The 14,078-nt window shown below is 37.7% G+C and overlaps 1 pseudogene; it reads right to left on the bottom strand.

Annotated features, from left to right (window-relative positions):
* Positions 1 to 2,724: 2,724 nt before the first annotated feature.
* The window catches only part of LOC143661106 (T-complex protein 1 subunit zeta-like), a 32,475-nt pseudogene continuing 21,121 nt past the window's right edge, over positions 2,725 to 14,078 (bottom strand).

Genomic DNA, 14,078 nt, shown 5'->3' with positions numbered 1-14,078 from the left:
CATTGGAAAATGGATTGCTACTGTGCACATCCAACTTCATGGGTCAGACAGCATCCAGTTCATGATTAACAACACAGGTCACACGGTAGTTCATAGTCAAGCATTTCAACCCCGCTCAGACCTGGCAGCAAGACAGAAACTGTTTCTCAAAAGGAGAGCCATTGTATGCAGCGTATGGTAAGGCTTTGTTAAAAAATCCTAAGGGTCTGTGCTATGAGTCACCTATAGGGGTCTGCCAATGCTTCCAAACTGCATCCCTATAAATCTCCGACACTTCAAGTACCATCACATCATCAGGTCATATGGCCCAAGTAGAAAAATAGCTTGTATGGCATCTCAACCTTTTGCAGAGCCTACTCTTGTTCTGGAATTCAATAAAAATTTGCAGCTTTTCAGATCACTCAGTAAATGGGTAAACGTAACATGTCCAACTGAGGTTTGTGCTGCCCTGAAATCCGAAGAGGCCCAATTTCTTACTGATAGGAAAACTCAGAAACAGCAACTTGTTCTTCACCTTGAAAGTGATATCTTAATATAATCCAGACCGTTGGATCCCTAGAAATTTAACCAGTATGGCAGACCCTTGAATTTCTGTGGGATTTATTTCCCACCTCTGGCACACAAATACATTATCAATGTGTCTAGAACAGTTGCTACTTCCTATTCACAATGTACAATAAACATAGTATCTTCAGTGTAATGGAGAAGCATGATGTCCTGTCGAAGAGAAAGGGAAAGGCTGTTGTCGTGGTCAAGTTCATGTGTCAAATTAGCCAAAAGGTGGTACCTGTTTGTCTGGTTGTGCAAGTGCCGGCCTGTCTGTTGCGATGAGGATATTTCTTAGAATTAAATCATGATCATGTCAGATACATGCACAGCTGATTACATTTGTAATCTTTACAAATTACAAAAGAATGGAGTGTCTTTTGCAATGAGTGACGCTCAATCACTGGAAGCCTTTTAAGGAGGATTCAGAAGAGACAGGCTCTCTTCCTGCTTTGTCTGGCGAGGCTCTCCTGTGGAGTTTGTTCAGACCTTCCATAGAAATTGTCAGCTTCACAGCCTGCCCTACGGATTTTTGACTCTGCATTCCCAATAAAATTTATAAATTTTATATTTGTGAGTGCTTCCTGTTGATGCTGTTTCTGTATAGAACCCTAACTAATACAGCTATCAAAGTCCCTACAGACCAGATTATGACAAAGGGTTGGAGAGTTTATACACCCCTGAGTGGGATATTGAGGGTGTATTGCTGGTCTTGCCAGTTGAAAGTCAACTCTTTCCGATGATCTTTACCAACAGATATAAGATAAAAGCACTCATCTAATTGATAACTGCTAACCAGGGATATTTTGATTTGCTCCAGCAATAAAACACATCAGGAACATTCATTGATATTGGGGTCATCATCTAATTAAGTTAATGATAATCCATTGTCATTATGGTTAAAATCACAACCACTGAACCTTTATGTGGGAAACTGCTATGGCACCGGCAGTGTGCCGGCCATCTTGTGGTCTGACGCCATCTTAGGTACTAACTCAAGTTAAGTTTCTATTTCCTCACGTCTGCTCTGCCTTTCCCCAAAATCAGCTGACCAGCCTTGGCTGATCTGCCTTTCCCAGCTTAGTCTCTGCTGATTGGTTGCTTGACTGCAGGATAATGCCCAACCTCTGCTGACATCTGATACAAGCCACCTCCCCTTCCTTACTGCATAAATACCCTGGATTTGCCCTCAATAAATGAGACTTGATCAGAATCCTGTCTTGTCTCCATTCTCTGTGTCTTTTGTCCCCCATTCTCACTCCCTCCCTCAGGTCCAGGTTCATCTGTCCCGCGGGACGGGACACCTTTAATTTCTTGAATCTCTGTAATTCCTCCAAGAATGGAGTATTGCTTCTGGTTAATTATATTTGTAGGTAAAGACTATATTGTCCTCATTCACATGTTATGGTGCCACTGTAAGGATTCTGCCAATAGTTGAGTATATCTATTCCAATTATGCATTTGGAATTAGAGAAATAACTACAAATGGATTCATAGACACACTGGACCCCTTGTGAGATGAACTTGAGCCATATGACAGTTGTCTGTTATTGCATCAAAGATTATCCAAAAACGTAACAGCTGAAAACAACAAATATTCATCATCTCACATTTTCTATAAGCCAAGTATCTGGGAATTGGTTAGTGGTTGCCTCTTGCTCCAGGATTCTCATGAGGCTACAGTTAAAGTGTTGCCTGGAATGGCATCACCTCAAGACTTGATTAGGGAAGAAGGAACCACTTCCAAGCTCACTCACCTGGTTGTTGTCAGCCTTTAGGCTTCAGTTTCTTTAAGTTGTTGGACTGAGGGCTTTCAGTCCCTCACTGTCACCTGAGCCTCTTCTTAGGAGTGCTCACAACATGGAAGCATGCTTCTGTCAGCCTAAGTGATCTGAGAGAAGACAGAAGCCACACAGTGTAACCTATCACTCAAAGTGATATCCCAGTATTTCTGCCATATTCTATATATTAGAAATGAGTTAGTAGATTCAACTCACACACTAGGGGAAAGGATGACACAAGGGTGTGAATACCAGGAAAAACTAGAGGCTGCCTATCACATTGGGCTGTTGAAATAAAAATGAACAATTAAAAATAAACATTAAGAACCTTGTGGTAGCTGTGGAATCTTCCCGAGCCTGGGCGGTGTCCACAGTACCCGGGAGGCAAGAGTACCAGCTAGGCTGAAGAGAACATTAACGTTGGCGGCTTCAAATAGAGGACTCGCGGCCTCTGTTGGGTGGCGGTGAGGGGCACCAGGCGGCTTCCTGCTCCAGAGGACCGAAGGTTCTGAGAGACCCTCTGCACACCCTGCATCAGAGATTCTGGAACATCACATGGCCTCTAAAAACTAACTGATTTAAAGATTTCAATGTGTCTGCTTGCACCGAGCCAAAGCAACCAGGGCTGTGCATAGCCAGTGGATCCCAAAATGACATTGTCATCAGCCTTTCTTTTCCTACGATCCCAATCCACAGGACCCTATGTCTGAATACAATTCCTGGAATGCTGCCTGTAGGCCAGGGAAAATGGGGGAAAGGAAAGAAGCAGGAAGGGAAGCAATCAAGTAGGACTTGCAGTGGGGCCCATACGAATAGGGTAGGAGTTCCCGTCCATTCTGTGTGTGGCTCTGGGGATCCCTGGGCCCATCAGCCCCATTGTGGCAGTGAGCATGCTCAGGTCAAATGACCACAGTGGCTGTGACCCTGCCTATCTCTAGCATCAGCTTTCTCCCACAGTGCTCTGGCTAGCTCCGGCAATGCTTGGATCAACAAGAACCAGGGGTTGGTTCTGTCATATCTTTCTGCTCATCTAAGCCCAACCTTCAAGACCCTATTCAAATGCCCTTCTTCTATGAAGCCCCCCAGAGGTTCCAGGCATAAGGATTTCTCACTTCCGACTCCAGCTATTTCTGCTGTGAGCAAGATGCTGTGCTGGCTGCTCTCAGATGTCAAGGAGATGAAGCAGGTTGGTCATGGGGCCAAATTAAATGCAACGTAGGGTGGGAAGTGATTTGTGCCATCAGAGAGAGGATTCAGGGAGGGGGAGGTCTTTTTTGGCTAGAGGAAGGATCCAGAAAGGCTTCTTGGAGAAAGTGGCCTTACAAAGATGAACATGATTAACACCAGCTCATATTTTGTCCTGTATTGCATTTTAATTATTTCAAGGACATTAGTGTTGCTTCCCTCATCTGGTCTAACTCATAACAATATTTTGCAGAGCCTAGTAAAATTAATTAGCAGATGCCTAATAAACAAATACTGGTCAAAATAAATTTTTCAGGGAAAAGTCAGTTCAGCTAAATTTTAACCATTCATGGCAGATAAAGAACACAGATGTCATAAATCCCGTATCTGAGCTTGTTGAGAGAGGTTCAAATCATTCAATCAGTATTTCAAAGTATGTTCTTTTGAGCATCTCCCAAATGCCCGGTATGCTACCCAGAATTCAGGAAGAAGGATAACAAAACAAGCAGTTACTATTCAGCTTAAAAATGCTATGAAACAGGATATGCAGAGTTCTGTGGAGGTCGCTAATCTATTGCTGGGAATGGATGGTCAGAGAAGGTTTCTCATAGAAATGATATATAAATTGATAAAAAATATGAAAGAGGACTTTCAATTCCAGCCATGAGTTACTATGAAAGCTAGATAAAATACATAAAACTATTGTTTTCAGATACTGGACAGCCACCAATAAAAGCTCGATCCTTGAGAGTGCATGGTAGCCCATGACAAACTCTGGAATCTGCCCTGTAACCACTTGTTGAAGAGTGCTTTGAAAACTGTTGCTTTTTTATTTCTTTGCTTGTATATATGTTATACCATGCCATAAAAAAAAGTTAAAAAAACTAATAAAGCAAAGAGGAATTTTTGAAGAAAAAAAAAAAAAAAGAACCTTGTGGTAGATTTAATCATGTTCCCCAACAAAATATATGTTCTTAATCTTACTCAGTGTCCTTTAGGTGTGAACCCATTTGTAGACAGGACTTTTTGAAGATGTTATTATTAGCTAAGGCATGACCAAGTTGAATCAGGTCATAGTTCATATTACTGGAGCCAGAAGTTAGAGAAAGCCCCACAGGAGAAAACTAAGGACAGCATAGTGCAATGGACAATTGCCATCACCAGATTGCTGCCAACTCCAGAAGAAAACATAGCCTCATTGACATCTTGATTTCGGACTTCTAACCTTCATAACCATGAGACTATAAACACTTGTGTGTTTAAGCCAACCCATCAGTTGATATTTGTTATAGCAACTTTGGCAAACTAAGTCAGGCCCAAAATAGCAACGGTCTCAAGGCCTTCAAACAACTCATCACATTTTACAGATTGGAAACCCAAGGCACAGGACAGTTAAAAATCTTTTTTCCAAGGACACTTAGTGGCAAAACCAGTATTCAAATCACAGTCTGACTCTGACCTCTTCTTCCAAATGTCCTTTAGTGGGACAGTTTATGCCAGATGGCTTCTGCTTCCTTCCTTCTCTTCTATTTCTTCTTATTTTTTCTCTCCATTTCCTATCCATCAAAGATAAAGACTGGCATGTTTACCTTTTTAGACCAATTATGAGGCACACTCAAATATGAAACCATATTTTTTTCAAAGAAGAAGCCGTTTAAAATATAACTCATGGCCTATTATATTGAACTGTTCCTTCCCCTCTGATGATTTTATATCTTTTCTTTTACTTCTTTGGCCATTTGAACAGGAGTTAGTGACATTGATACCATAATTTAAACACAGTTGACCCTTAGCAACAAAAGCTGAGTTGCCTTTTTGCATATACTTGAGGTTTCAGAGCCTCTCAGATCTTCCCCTCTAAAAGGGCCAGAATAAATCAAAGGTATAAAATATAACTTCAGTGATTTAATTGTACCCCTACATCCCCACCCATCCCTTTCTTCTCCTTTTACTACCTTCCTTGAGACCCAATCAATAATATATCAGTAATAATTTCTGTAGTCTGGTAAATTGCCAAGGTGATACTTGGAAGTACCTGGTTGTGCAGAGGACAGTTTTGCTTCACATTCCCCATCTACAGCTATGAAGCAACTCCCCTGATTAGAATGATCATTTTTAAAATGTATACCTGGTATAAATCTCAGACCATAAATTAAGGGTTGAAAGAAATAATTATTAGTTTTTTTCTTTTATTATAATTTTTTTCCTTTATTAGAGAACTTATAGGTAAACAGAACAATCCTGAATAAAATACAGGGTTTCCACATACCACCCATGATGAACACCCTTATTGTTATGAAATTTGTTACTATTGAAGATAGCACATTTTTATTACTGTACTATTAATTAAAGTTCATAGTTTAACTTAAGGTTCACTGTATGCATTGTAGTTACATGGAGTTTTAAAAAAATTAATTCTGTTATTGTATATACAATCTTATATTTCCTCTTCCAGTCATATTCAGTTATATTATTTTAGTGCTGTTAATTGCATTCATAATGTTGTGCTATCATCACCACCATCCATTCCCAAAACATTTTCATCATTCCAAATAGGAATCCTGTACATTTTAAGCCTTAATTTCTCAATTCCCTATCCCTGCCCTGTTTCCTGGCAACCTATATTCTAGTTTCTGACTCTATGAATAGTTTTCTTATTCTGGATGTTTCAAATCAATGAGATCATAAAATATTTGTCCTTATGTGTCTAGCTTATTTCACTCAACATAATGTCTTCAGGGTTCATCCATGTTGTTGTGTGTATTGGGACTTCATTCCATTTTACAGCCAAATAATAGCCCATTGTATATATACACACACATACCACATTTTGTTTATCCATTCATCAGCTGATGGACACACAGGTTGTTTCCATCTTTTGGCAGTTGTGATCAATGCCACTATGAGTATCAGTGTGCAAATATGTGTTCAAGCCTGTACTTTCAATTCTTGTGGTAAATATACCAGAAAAATAAACCCAGCCCATTCAAAGTGGATCTTAATCCCCTTGTTAGAGTCCTTTATGAGAGGATAAAAATAGAGACATTTTTGAGAGCGCTGAGAAAGGAAATGCTTCAAGAGAAGCAAGAAGGCCCCACAGGAGTTGAGAGAGCCATTTTGAGGTCAGAATCCAAGCGGGAAGGACTAGCAAATGTTGCCATGTGTCTTCCCATGTTACAAAGGATCCCTGGATACCAGCATCCTTTCTTTAGGTGATGTTTCTCCTTCTTGATGTCTTTATTTGGACATTTTCATGGCCTTACAACTATAAATTTGTAACCTAACAAATCCCCTTTGTAAAAGGCAATCCATTTCTGTATATTGCACGCTGGCAGCTTTAACAAACTGAAACAAGCAGTCTTTGCCACCATGTCAAAAATCTATTGGTCATAAACTTGAGGGTTGATTTCTGAGCTCTTGATTCTATTTTGGTCGGTCTGTCTTTGTGCCAGTACCATGCTGATTTGATTACTATGGCTTTGTAATATGTTTTAAGTCTTGGAAGTATGAGTCCTCCAATTTAATTCTTCTTTTCTCAAGATGTATTTAACTATTTAGGACCCCTTACCATTCCATATAATTTGGTGATTGGCTTTTCCATTTCTGCAAAGAAGGTTTTTAGAATTTGATTGACATTGAATTGAATCTATAAATTTCTATGGATAGAATTGACATCTTAATGATATTTAGTCTTCCAGTCTAGCAATTAAGAATGTTCTTCCATTTATTTAGGACTTCTTTAATTTTTTTTAAAGAATGTTTTGAAGTTTTCTATGTACACATCATTTACTTGGTTAGAGTTCTTCCTAGATATTTGATTCTTTTACTCACTATTGTGAATGAATTTTTTTCTTGATTTATGGTACTGATTGTTCATTGCTTGTATATAGAAACACTACTGATTTTTGGGTGTTACTTTTGTACCCTGCCACATTGTTTACTTCATTTATTAGCTCTAGGTTCTTTGTTGTGGATTTTTCAGGATTTTCTATATGCAGAATCATATCATCTGTAAATAGGGAAAGTTTTACTTCTTCCTTTCCAATTTGGGTGCCTTTTATTTCTTTTTCTAGCCTAATTGCTCTGGCAAGAACTTCCACTAGAATGTTGAATAACTGCGGTGATAGTAGACATCCTTGTCTTGCTCCCAATCTTACAGGGAAAGCTTTCAGTGTTTCACATTAAGGAGGAGGTTCACTGTGCGCTTTTCATATATGCCCTTTATCATGTTGAGGAAGTTTCCTTCTATTCCTAGAGTTCTAAGTGTTTCTATTAAGAAAGAGTACTGTATTTTATCAAATGCATTTTCTATGTCAAAGTTTTGGTAGGTTTATTTCCTTCATTCTGTTAATGTAGTGTATTACATTCATTGATTTTATGTTGAACCAACCTTGCATACCAGGGATAAATCCCACTTGATCATGGTGTTCAATTAAAATTCTTTTAATATGCTGTGGGATGCAGTTTGCTAGAATTTTGTTGAATATTTTTGCATCTATATTCTTAAGAGATATTGGTTTGTAGTTTTTTTCATGTGGTATCTTTATTTGGCTTTGGTATGAGTTAGGGAGTGTTCCATCCTCTTCAGTTTTTTGGAAGAGTTTGGGCAGACTTGGAGTTAAGCCTTCCTGGGATGTTTGGTAGAATTCCTTTGAAGCCATCTGGTCCTGGGCTTTCCTTTGTTGTGACGATTTTTTAGTCATGATTCAGTCTCTTTTCTAGTAATTCGTTTGTTGAGATCTTTTTCTTCTTGAGTCAGTGTAAGTAGTTTGTGTGTTTCTGAGACTTTGTCCATTTCATCTAAGTTATATAATTTATTGGCATAAAGTTGTTCATAGTATCTATTATGAACATTATAGTCATTTTCACTTCAGTGGGGTCACTAGTAATGTCACCCTTCTCATTTCTGATTTTTGTTATTTGTGTCCTCCCTCTTTTTTTCTTGGTCAGTCTACCTAAAGGTTTGTCAGTTTTGTTGATATTTTCAAAGAACCAACTTTTGGTTTTATTGATTTTCTCTATTGCTTTTATGTTTTGTCTTCTATTTCATTTATCTCTGCTCTAATCTTTGTCATTTCCTTCCTTCTGCTTGTTTTGGGTTTAGTATGTTCTTCTCTTTTGAGTTCTTTGAGATTTGAAGTTAGGGCTCTGATTTGAAGTCTTTCTTATTTTTTTAATGTAAGCATTCAGAACTATAAATTTCTCTCTAAGGACTGCTTTTCCGGCATGTCATAAGTTTTGGTAGGTTGTATTTTCATATTCATTCACCTCAAGATATTTCCTAATTTCATTCTGATTTCCTGGGTTTCATTGTTTTTTTTTTATGAGTATATTGTATAATTTCAACATATTTGTGAATTTTCCCTTCCTCCTTCTGTTATTGAGTTTTAGTATCATTATGTTATGGTCAGGGAATCATTTCCTTTGAATCACCTCAAAGGCTCCTGTGCTGGTCTAAAACTATCATGTACCCCAGAAAAGTCATGTTTTAATCCGGATCCAATCTTGTAGGGGTAAGCCATTTCTTTTAATCCTGATTCAGTTTTGTAGGATGGAAACTTTTGATTAGATTATCTCTACAGAGATGTGGTGCATCTGATTGTGGAGACTTTTGATTAAATGGAGATGTGACAACACCCATTCAAGGTGGGTCTTGATTGTTTGCTGGAGCCCTTTAAAGGGGGAAACATTTTAAAGAAACCTCAGATGCAGATGCTTGGAGAACAATTGCTTCAGAGATGACAGAGACACAGATGTTTGGAGATGCTTGGAGTGCCAACAAAGAGAGCCCATCAGGCATTGTAGACAGCAGGCTTATAGACAGAGCCCAGCAGGCATCACATGTGCCTTCCCATGAGATGCTTAGCAAGCCAGATCCTAGGGTTGTGTCCTGGAGTAGCTAAGTGAAGGCCCACAGATGCTTAGAGAGAAAATCAGTGGCATCAGAGCTGGAAGCAGTGGAACTGAACAAGAACCAGCAAATACCAGCCATGTGCCTCCCCAGATTGGTCTTCCTTGTGCCAAGGCATCTATCTCTGGATGCCTTAGTTAGGACATACTTATGGCCTTAGAACTATAAACTTGTAAGGTGATAAATTCCCTTTTCAAATGCCATTCCATTTTGGGTATCTTGCATTCTGGCAACTTTAGCAAACTAATACAGCTCCCAATCCATTTCCTACACTGCATCTTTTCCATGAAGACAGTTGTCATGAAGATGTACCCATTTGTTTGAGAAGATAGAGGAAAACATAAACAAAGTGAGGAGAGAAGTTGAAGATATTAGAAGACACAAATAAAAATTCTAGAGATGAAAAATAAAATATCTAAAATTTAAAATACACTGGAAAATAATAACCTTCCAGTTTTTTCACCTTTCAGTGGACAATTTTTTTTTCTCATATTGTAAAACAATTCCTGAAACATCATTTCCTTTAGGCAGTCTTCCAAAATTGATTCAAAGAAAGAGTTCTACTCATTCTACTCAGGACATTCCTATAGCTACTTCCTTTATTACATATTTAACTTGGCTCAAGCTGCCAAAATCAATCATTCTTGACCTATATTAACATACACATTTTCCTGCTTATTTGTGACTTGACTTAATATGCCAAATCATATTGTGTATTGTGTATCCATTATATGTATATACATCTCAGGAAATCTGTCTTTAACTTAAAATGAACTGCTTTCTATCTTTTTTTTTTTAAGGAATGGTTTTTATAATTTATTAATACTGGACTAACCATAAAAAAGAATCAGAGCTCTCAAATTCTTTAGTCAGACTTTATTACTAAATCCCTAATTAAAAACTAAATACAGGATTTCCTTATTTAGTTTTTCCTATTCCTCTATCTGAGTACAATTATAACCCTGGACATTATATAAACAACAAACATAAGAACTTGTATGGTAGAGAGAAGGTAAACCAGATGGAGATGTCTATCATGTGGGGAATTCCCTAGGTTTTCTTCTTGCCTCATATGTCCCCAACTTAGAGCTGGAGAAGACAGCAACCCAGTAATTCCAATGGGGACAGACAAAAAAAATCCCAATGAAAATCTGCTCTCTCAACCTGAAAAACCATGAAAAAGGAAGACTCACAAGAAAGAAAACTTTTAAAAATAACCACTCCATTGCAGTCAAACTCTACAGAAAAAAACTGTAGCTCTCCCAACCACACCATCAAAGGCCATTTGGGGGGGAGCTGCGACTTCTACCCTCACCAGACTACAATGAGGAACCTGGGTGGTATAAAGACAGAGTAAGCAGCCAGTGTATACTTTATCACCAGGCCATAATAAACCCCATTTCTTATATACATAAATAAAAGTCCAGACTTCCACTCCCACTTTTCAGTAACAAAGGACGTCACTCCTTTCACTGGGATGATGTCAGAGGATGCCTAGTGGAGAGTCAGGATTTTCATTACTGCCCACTGCTAGTGAGGTTATACCCCCTAACCTGTGATGTCCATGGAGGTCATATGGGGAGTGATAACAAGGCACTCTTAACCCTCCCAACCTGGGGAGTTTCAACTGAAGCCTAGTAGAGACCTGAAACTCCCACTTCAATCTCAGAAGTAATGAGGAAACTCCAACCTTGGTTGCTTACAGAGACAGAGTGAGGAATTTGGACTTCCCTTTGCCCTTACTATAAGGGCAAGATGGCAGCCCCTTCCCCTCCCAGAGCAGTGTCACAGAAAAACAGTTAAAACAGAAAGTTAAAATAAGAATTAGAGTGTCATTATATAATATCCAGGTATTATAGTATTTAATGCCAGATATTGGTTGAAATCATTCCTTATACCAGAATCAGGAAGAATACAAACTGAATGAAAGAAGGCAATCAATAGATATCAATAGTGAGATAACAGAGGTGTTAGAATTATTGACAAATGTTTTAAAACAATCATCAAAACACTGGCTGAAAAAGCAATTAAACACATGCTTGAAACAAAAATTAAAGATTAGAAGGTTTCAGCAAAGAAATAGAAGATATGATGAACCAAATGGAAAATTTTTTTTTTTTTAGAAATTATTTTTTAAATCTATTATGGATACACATTTTTCAGAGTGAATTATTCCATTTTGTAGTTGGTCTTAAAGAATATTTTCAAATAGCATTTGCTAGTTTTAATGCTTCATATCACTTTTTATAATATGTATTTTTTATTAATAAAAAAATTAACTAACACGACATTTAGAAATCATTCCATTCTACATATGCAATCAGTAATTCTTAATATCATCACATAGATGTATGATCATCATTTCTTAGTACATTTGCATTGATTTAAAAAAGAAATAGTAAGACAACAGAAAAAGAAATCAAATGATAATATAGAGAAAAAATAAAAATAAAAAATACATATATAAAAACAAACAAACAAACAAAACTATAGCTCAGATGCAGCTTTATTCAGTGTTTTAACATAATTACATTACAATTAGGTAGTATTGTGCTGTCCATTTCTGAGTTTTTGTATCTAGTCTTGTTGCACAGTCTGTATCCATTCAGCTCCAAATACCCATTATCTTACCCTGTTTCTAACTCCTGCTGGTCTCTGTTACCAATGACATATTTCAAGTTTATTCTCGAATGTCGGTTCACATCAGTGGGACCATACAGTATTTGTCCTTTAGTTTTTGGCTAGTCTCACTCAGCATAATGTTCTCTAGATCCATCCATGTTATTACATGCTTCATAAGTTTATTCTGTCTTAAAGCTGCATAATATCCCATCGTATGTATATACCACAGTTTGTTTAGCCACTCGTCTGTTGATGGACATTTTGGCTGTTTCCATCTCTTTGCAATTGTAAATAATGCTGCTATAAACATAGGTGTGCAAATGTCCATTTGTGTCTTTGCCCTTAAGTCCTTTGAGTAGATGCCTAGCAATGGTATTGCTGGGTCGTATGGCAATTCTATATTCAGTTTTTTGAGGAACTGCCAAACTGCCTTCCACAGTGGTTGCACCATTTGACATTCCCACCAACAGTGGATAAGTGTGCCTCTTTCTCTGCATCCTCTCCAGCACTTGTCATTTTCTGTTTTGTTCATAATGGCCATTCCGGTGGGTATGAGATGATATCTCATTGTGGTTTTGATTTGCATTTCTCTAATGGCCAGGGACATTGAGCATCTCTTCATGTGCCTTTTGGCCATTTGTATTTCCTCTTCTGAGAGGTGTCTGTTCAAGTCTTTTTCCCATTTTGTAATTGGGTTGGCTGTCTTTTTGTTGTTGAGTTGAACAATCTCTTTATAGATTCTGGATACTAGACCTTTATCTGATATGTCGTTTCCAAATATTGTCTCCCATACAATGGGAGTAGGCTGTCTTTCTACTTTCTTGATGAAGTTCTTTGATGCACAAAAGTGTTTAATTTTGAGGAGTTCCCATTTCTTTCTTTCTTTCTTCAGTGCTCTTGCTTTAGGTGTAAGGTCCATAAAACCGCCTCCAATTGTAAGTTTCATAAGATATCTCCCTACATTTTCCTCTAACTGTTTTATGGTCTTAGACCTAATGTTTAGATCTTTGATCCATTTTGAGTTAACTTTTGTATAGGGTGTAAGATACGGGTCCTCTTTCATTCTTTTGCATATGGATATCCAGTTCTCTAGGCACCATTTATTGAAGAGACTGTTCTGTGCCAGGTGAATTGGCTTGACTGCCTTATCAAAGATCAAATGTCCATAGATGAGAGGGTCTATATCTGAGCACTCTATTCGATTCCATTGGTCGATATATCTATCTTTATGCCAATACCATGCTGTTTTGACCACTGTGGCTTCATAATATGCCTTAAAGTCCGGCAGCTTGAGACCTCCAGCTTCGTTTTTTTTCCTCAAGATACTTTTAGCAATTTGGGGCACCCTCCCCTTCCAGATAAATTTGCTTATTGGTTTTTCTATTTCCGAAAAATAAGTTGTGGGATTTTGATTGGTATTGCATTGAATCTGTAAATCAATTTAGGTAGGATTGACATCTTAACTATATTTAGTCTTCCAATCCATGAACATGGTATGCCTTTCCATCTATTTAGGTCTTCTGTGATTTCTTTTAACAGTTTTTTGTAGTTTTCTTTGTATAGGTCTTTTGTCTCTTTAGTTAAATTTATTCCTAAGTACTTTATTCTTTTAGTTGCAATTGTAAATGGAATTCGTTTCTTGATTTCCCCCTCAGCTTGTTCATTGCTGGTGTATAGAAACGCTGCAGATTTTTGAATGTTGATCTTGTAAACTGCTACTTTGCTGTACACATTTATTAGCTCTAGTAGTTTTGTTGTGGATTTTTCCAGGTTTTCGACGTATAGTATCATATCGTCTGCAAACAGTGATAGTTTTACTTCTTCCTTTCCAATTTTGATGCCTTGTATTTCTTTTTCTTGTCTGATTGCTCTGGCTAGAACCTCCAACACAATGCTGAATAATAGTGGTGATAATGGACATCCTTGTCTTGTTCCTCAATTGTTCTCCATTGAGGATGATATTAGCTGTGGGTTTTTCATATATTCCCTCTATTATTTTAAGGAAGTTCCCTTGTATTCCTATCCTTTGAAGT

This window comes from Tamandua tetradactyla, chromosome 17 (genome assembly GCF_023851605.1).
Source record: "Tamandua tetradactyla isolate mTamTet1 chromosome 17, mTamTet1.pri, whole genome shotgun sequence".
NCBI lineage: Eukaryota > Metazoa > Chordata > Mammalia > Pilosa > Myrmecophagidae > Tamandua > Tamandua tetradactyla.
The sequence above is the reverse complement of the archived record's forward strand: the minus strand, read 5'-3'. Positions and strand labels throughout refer to the sequence as shown.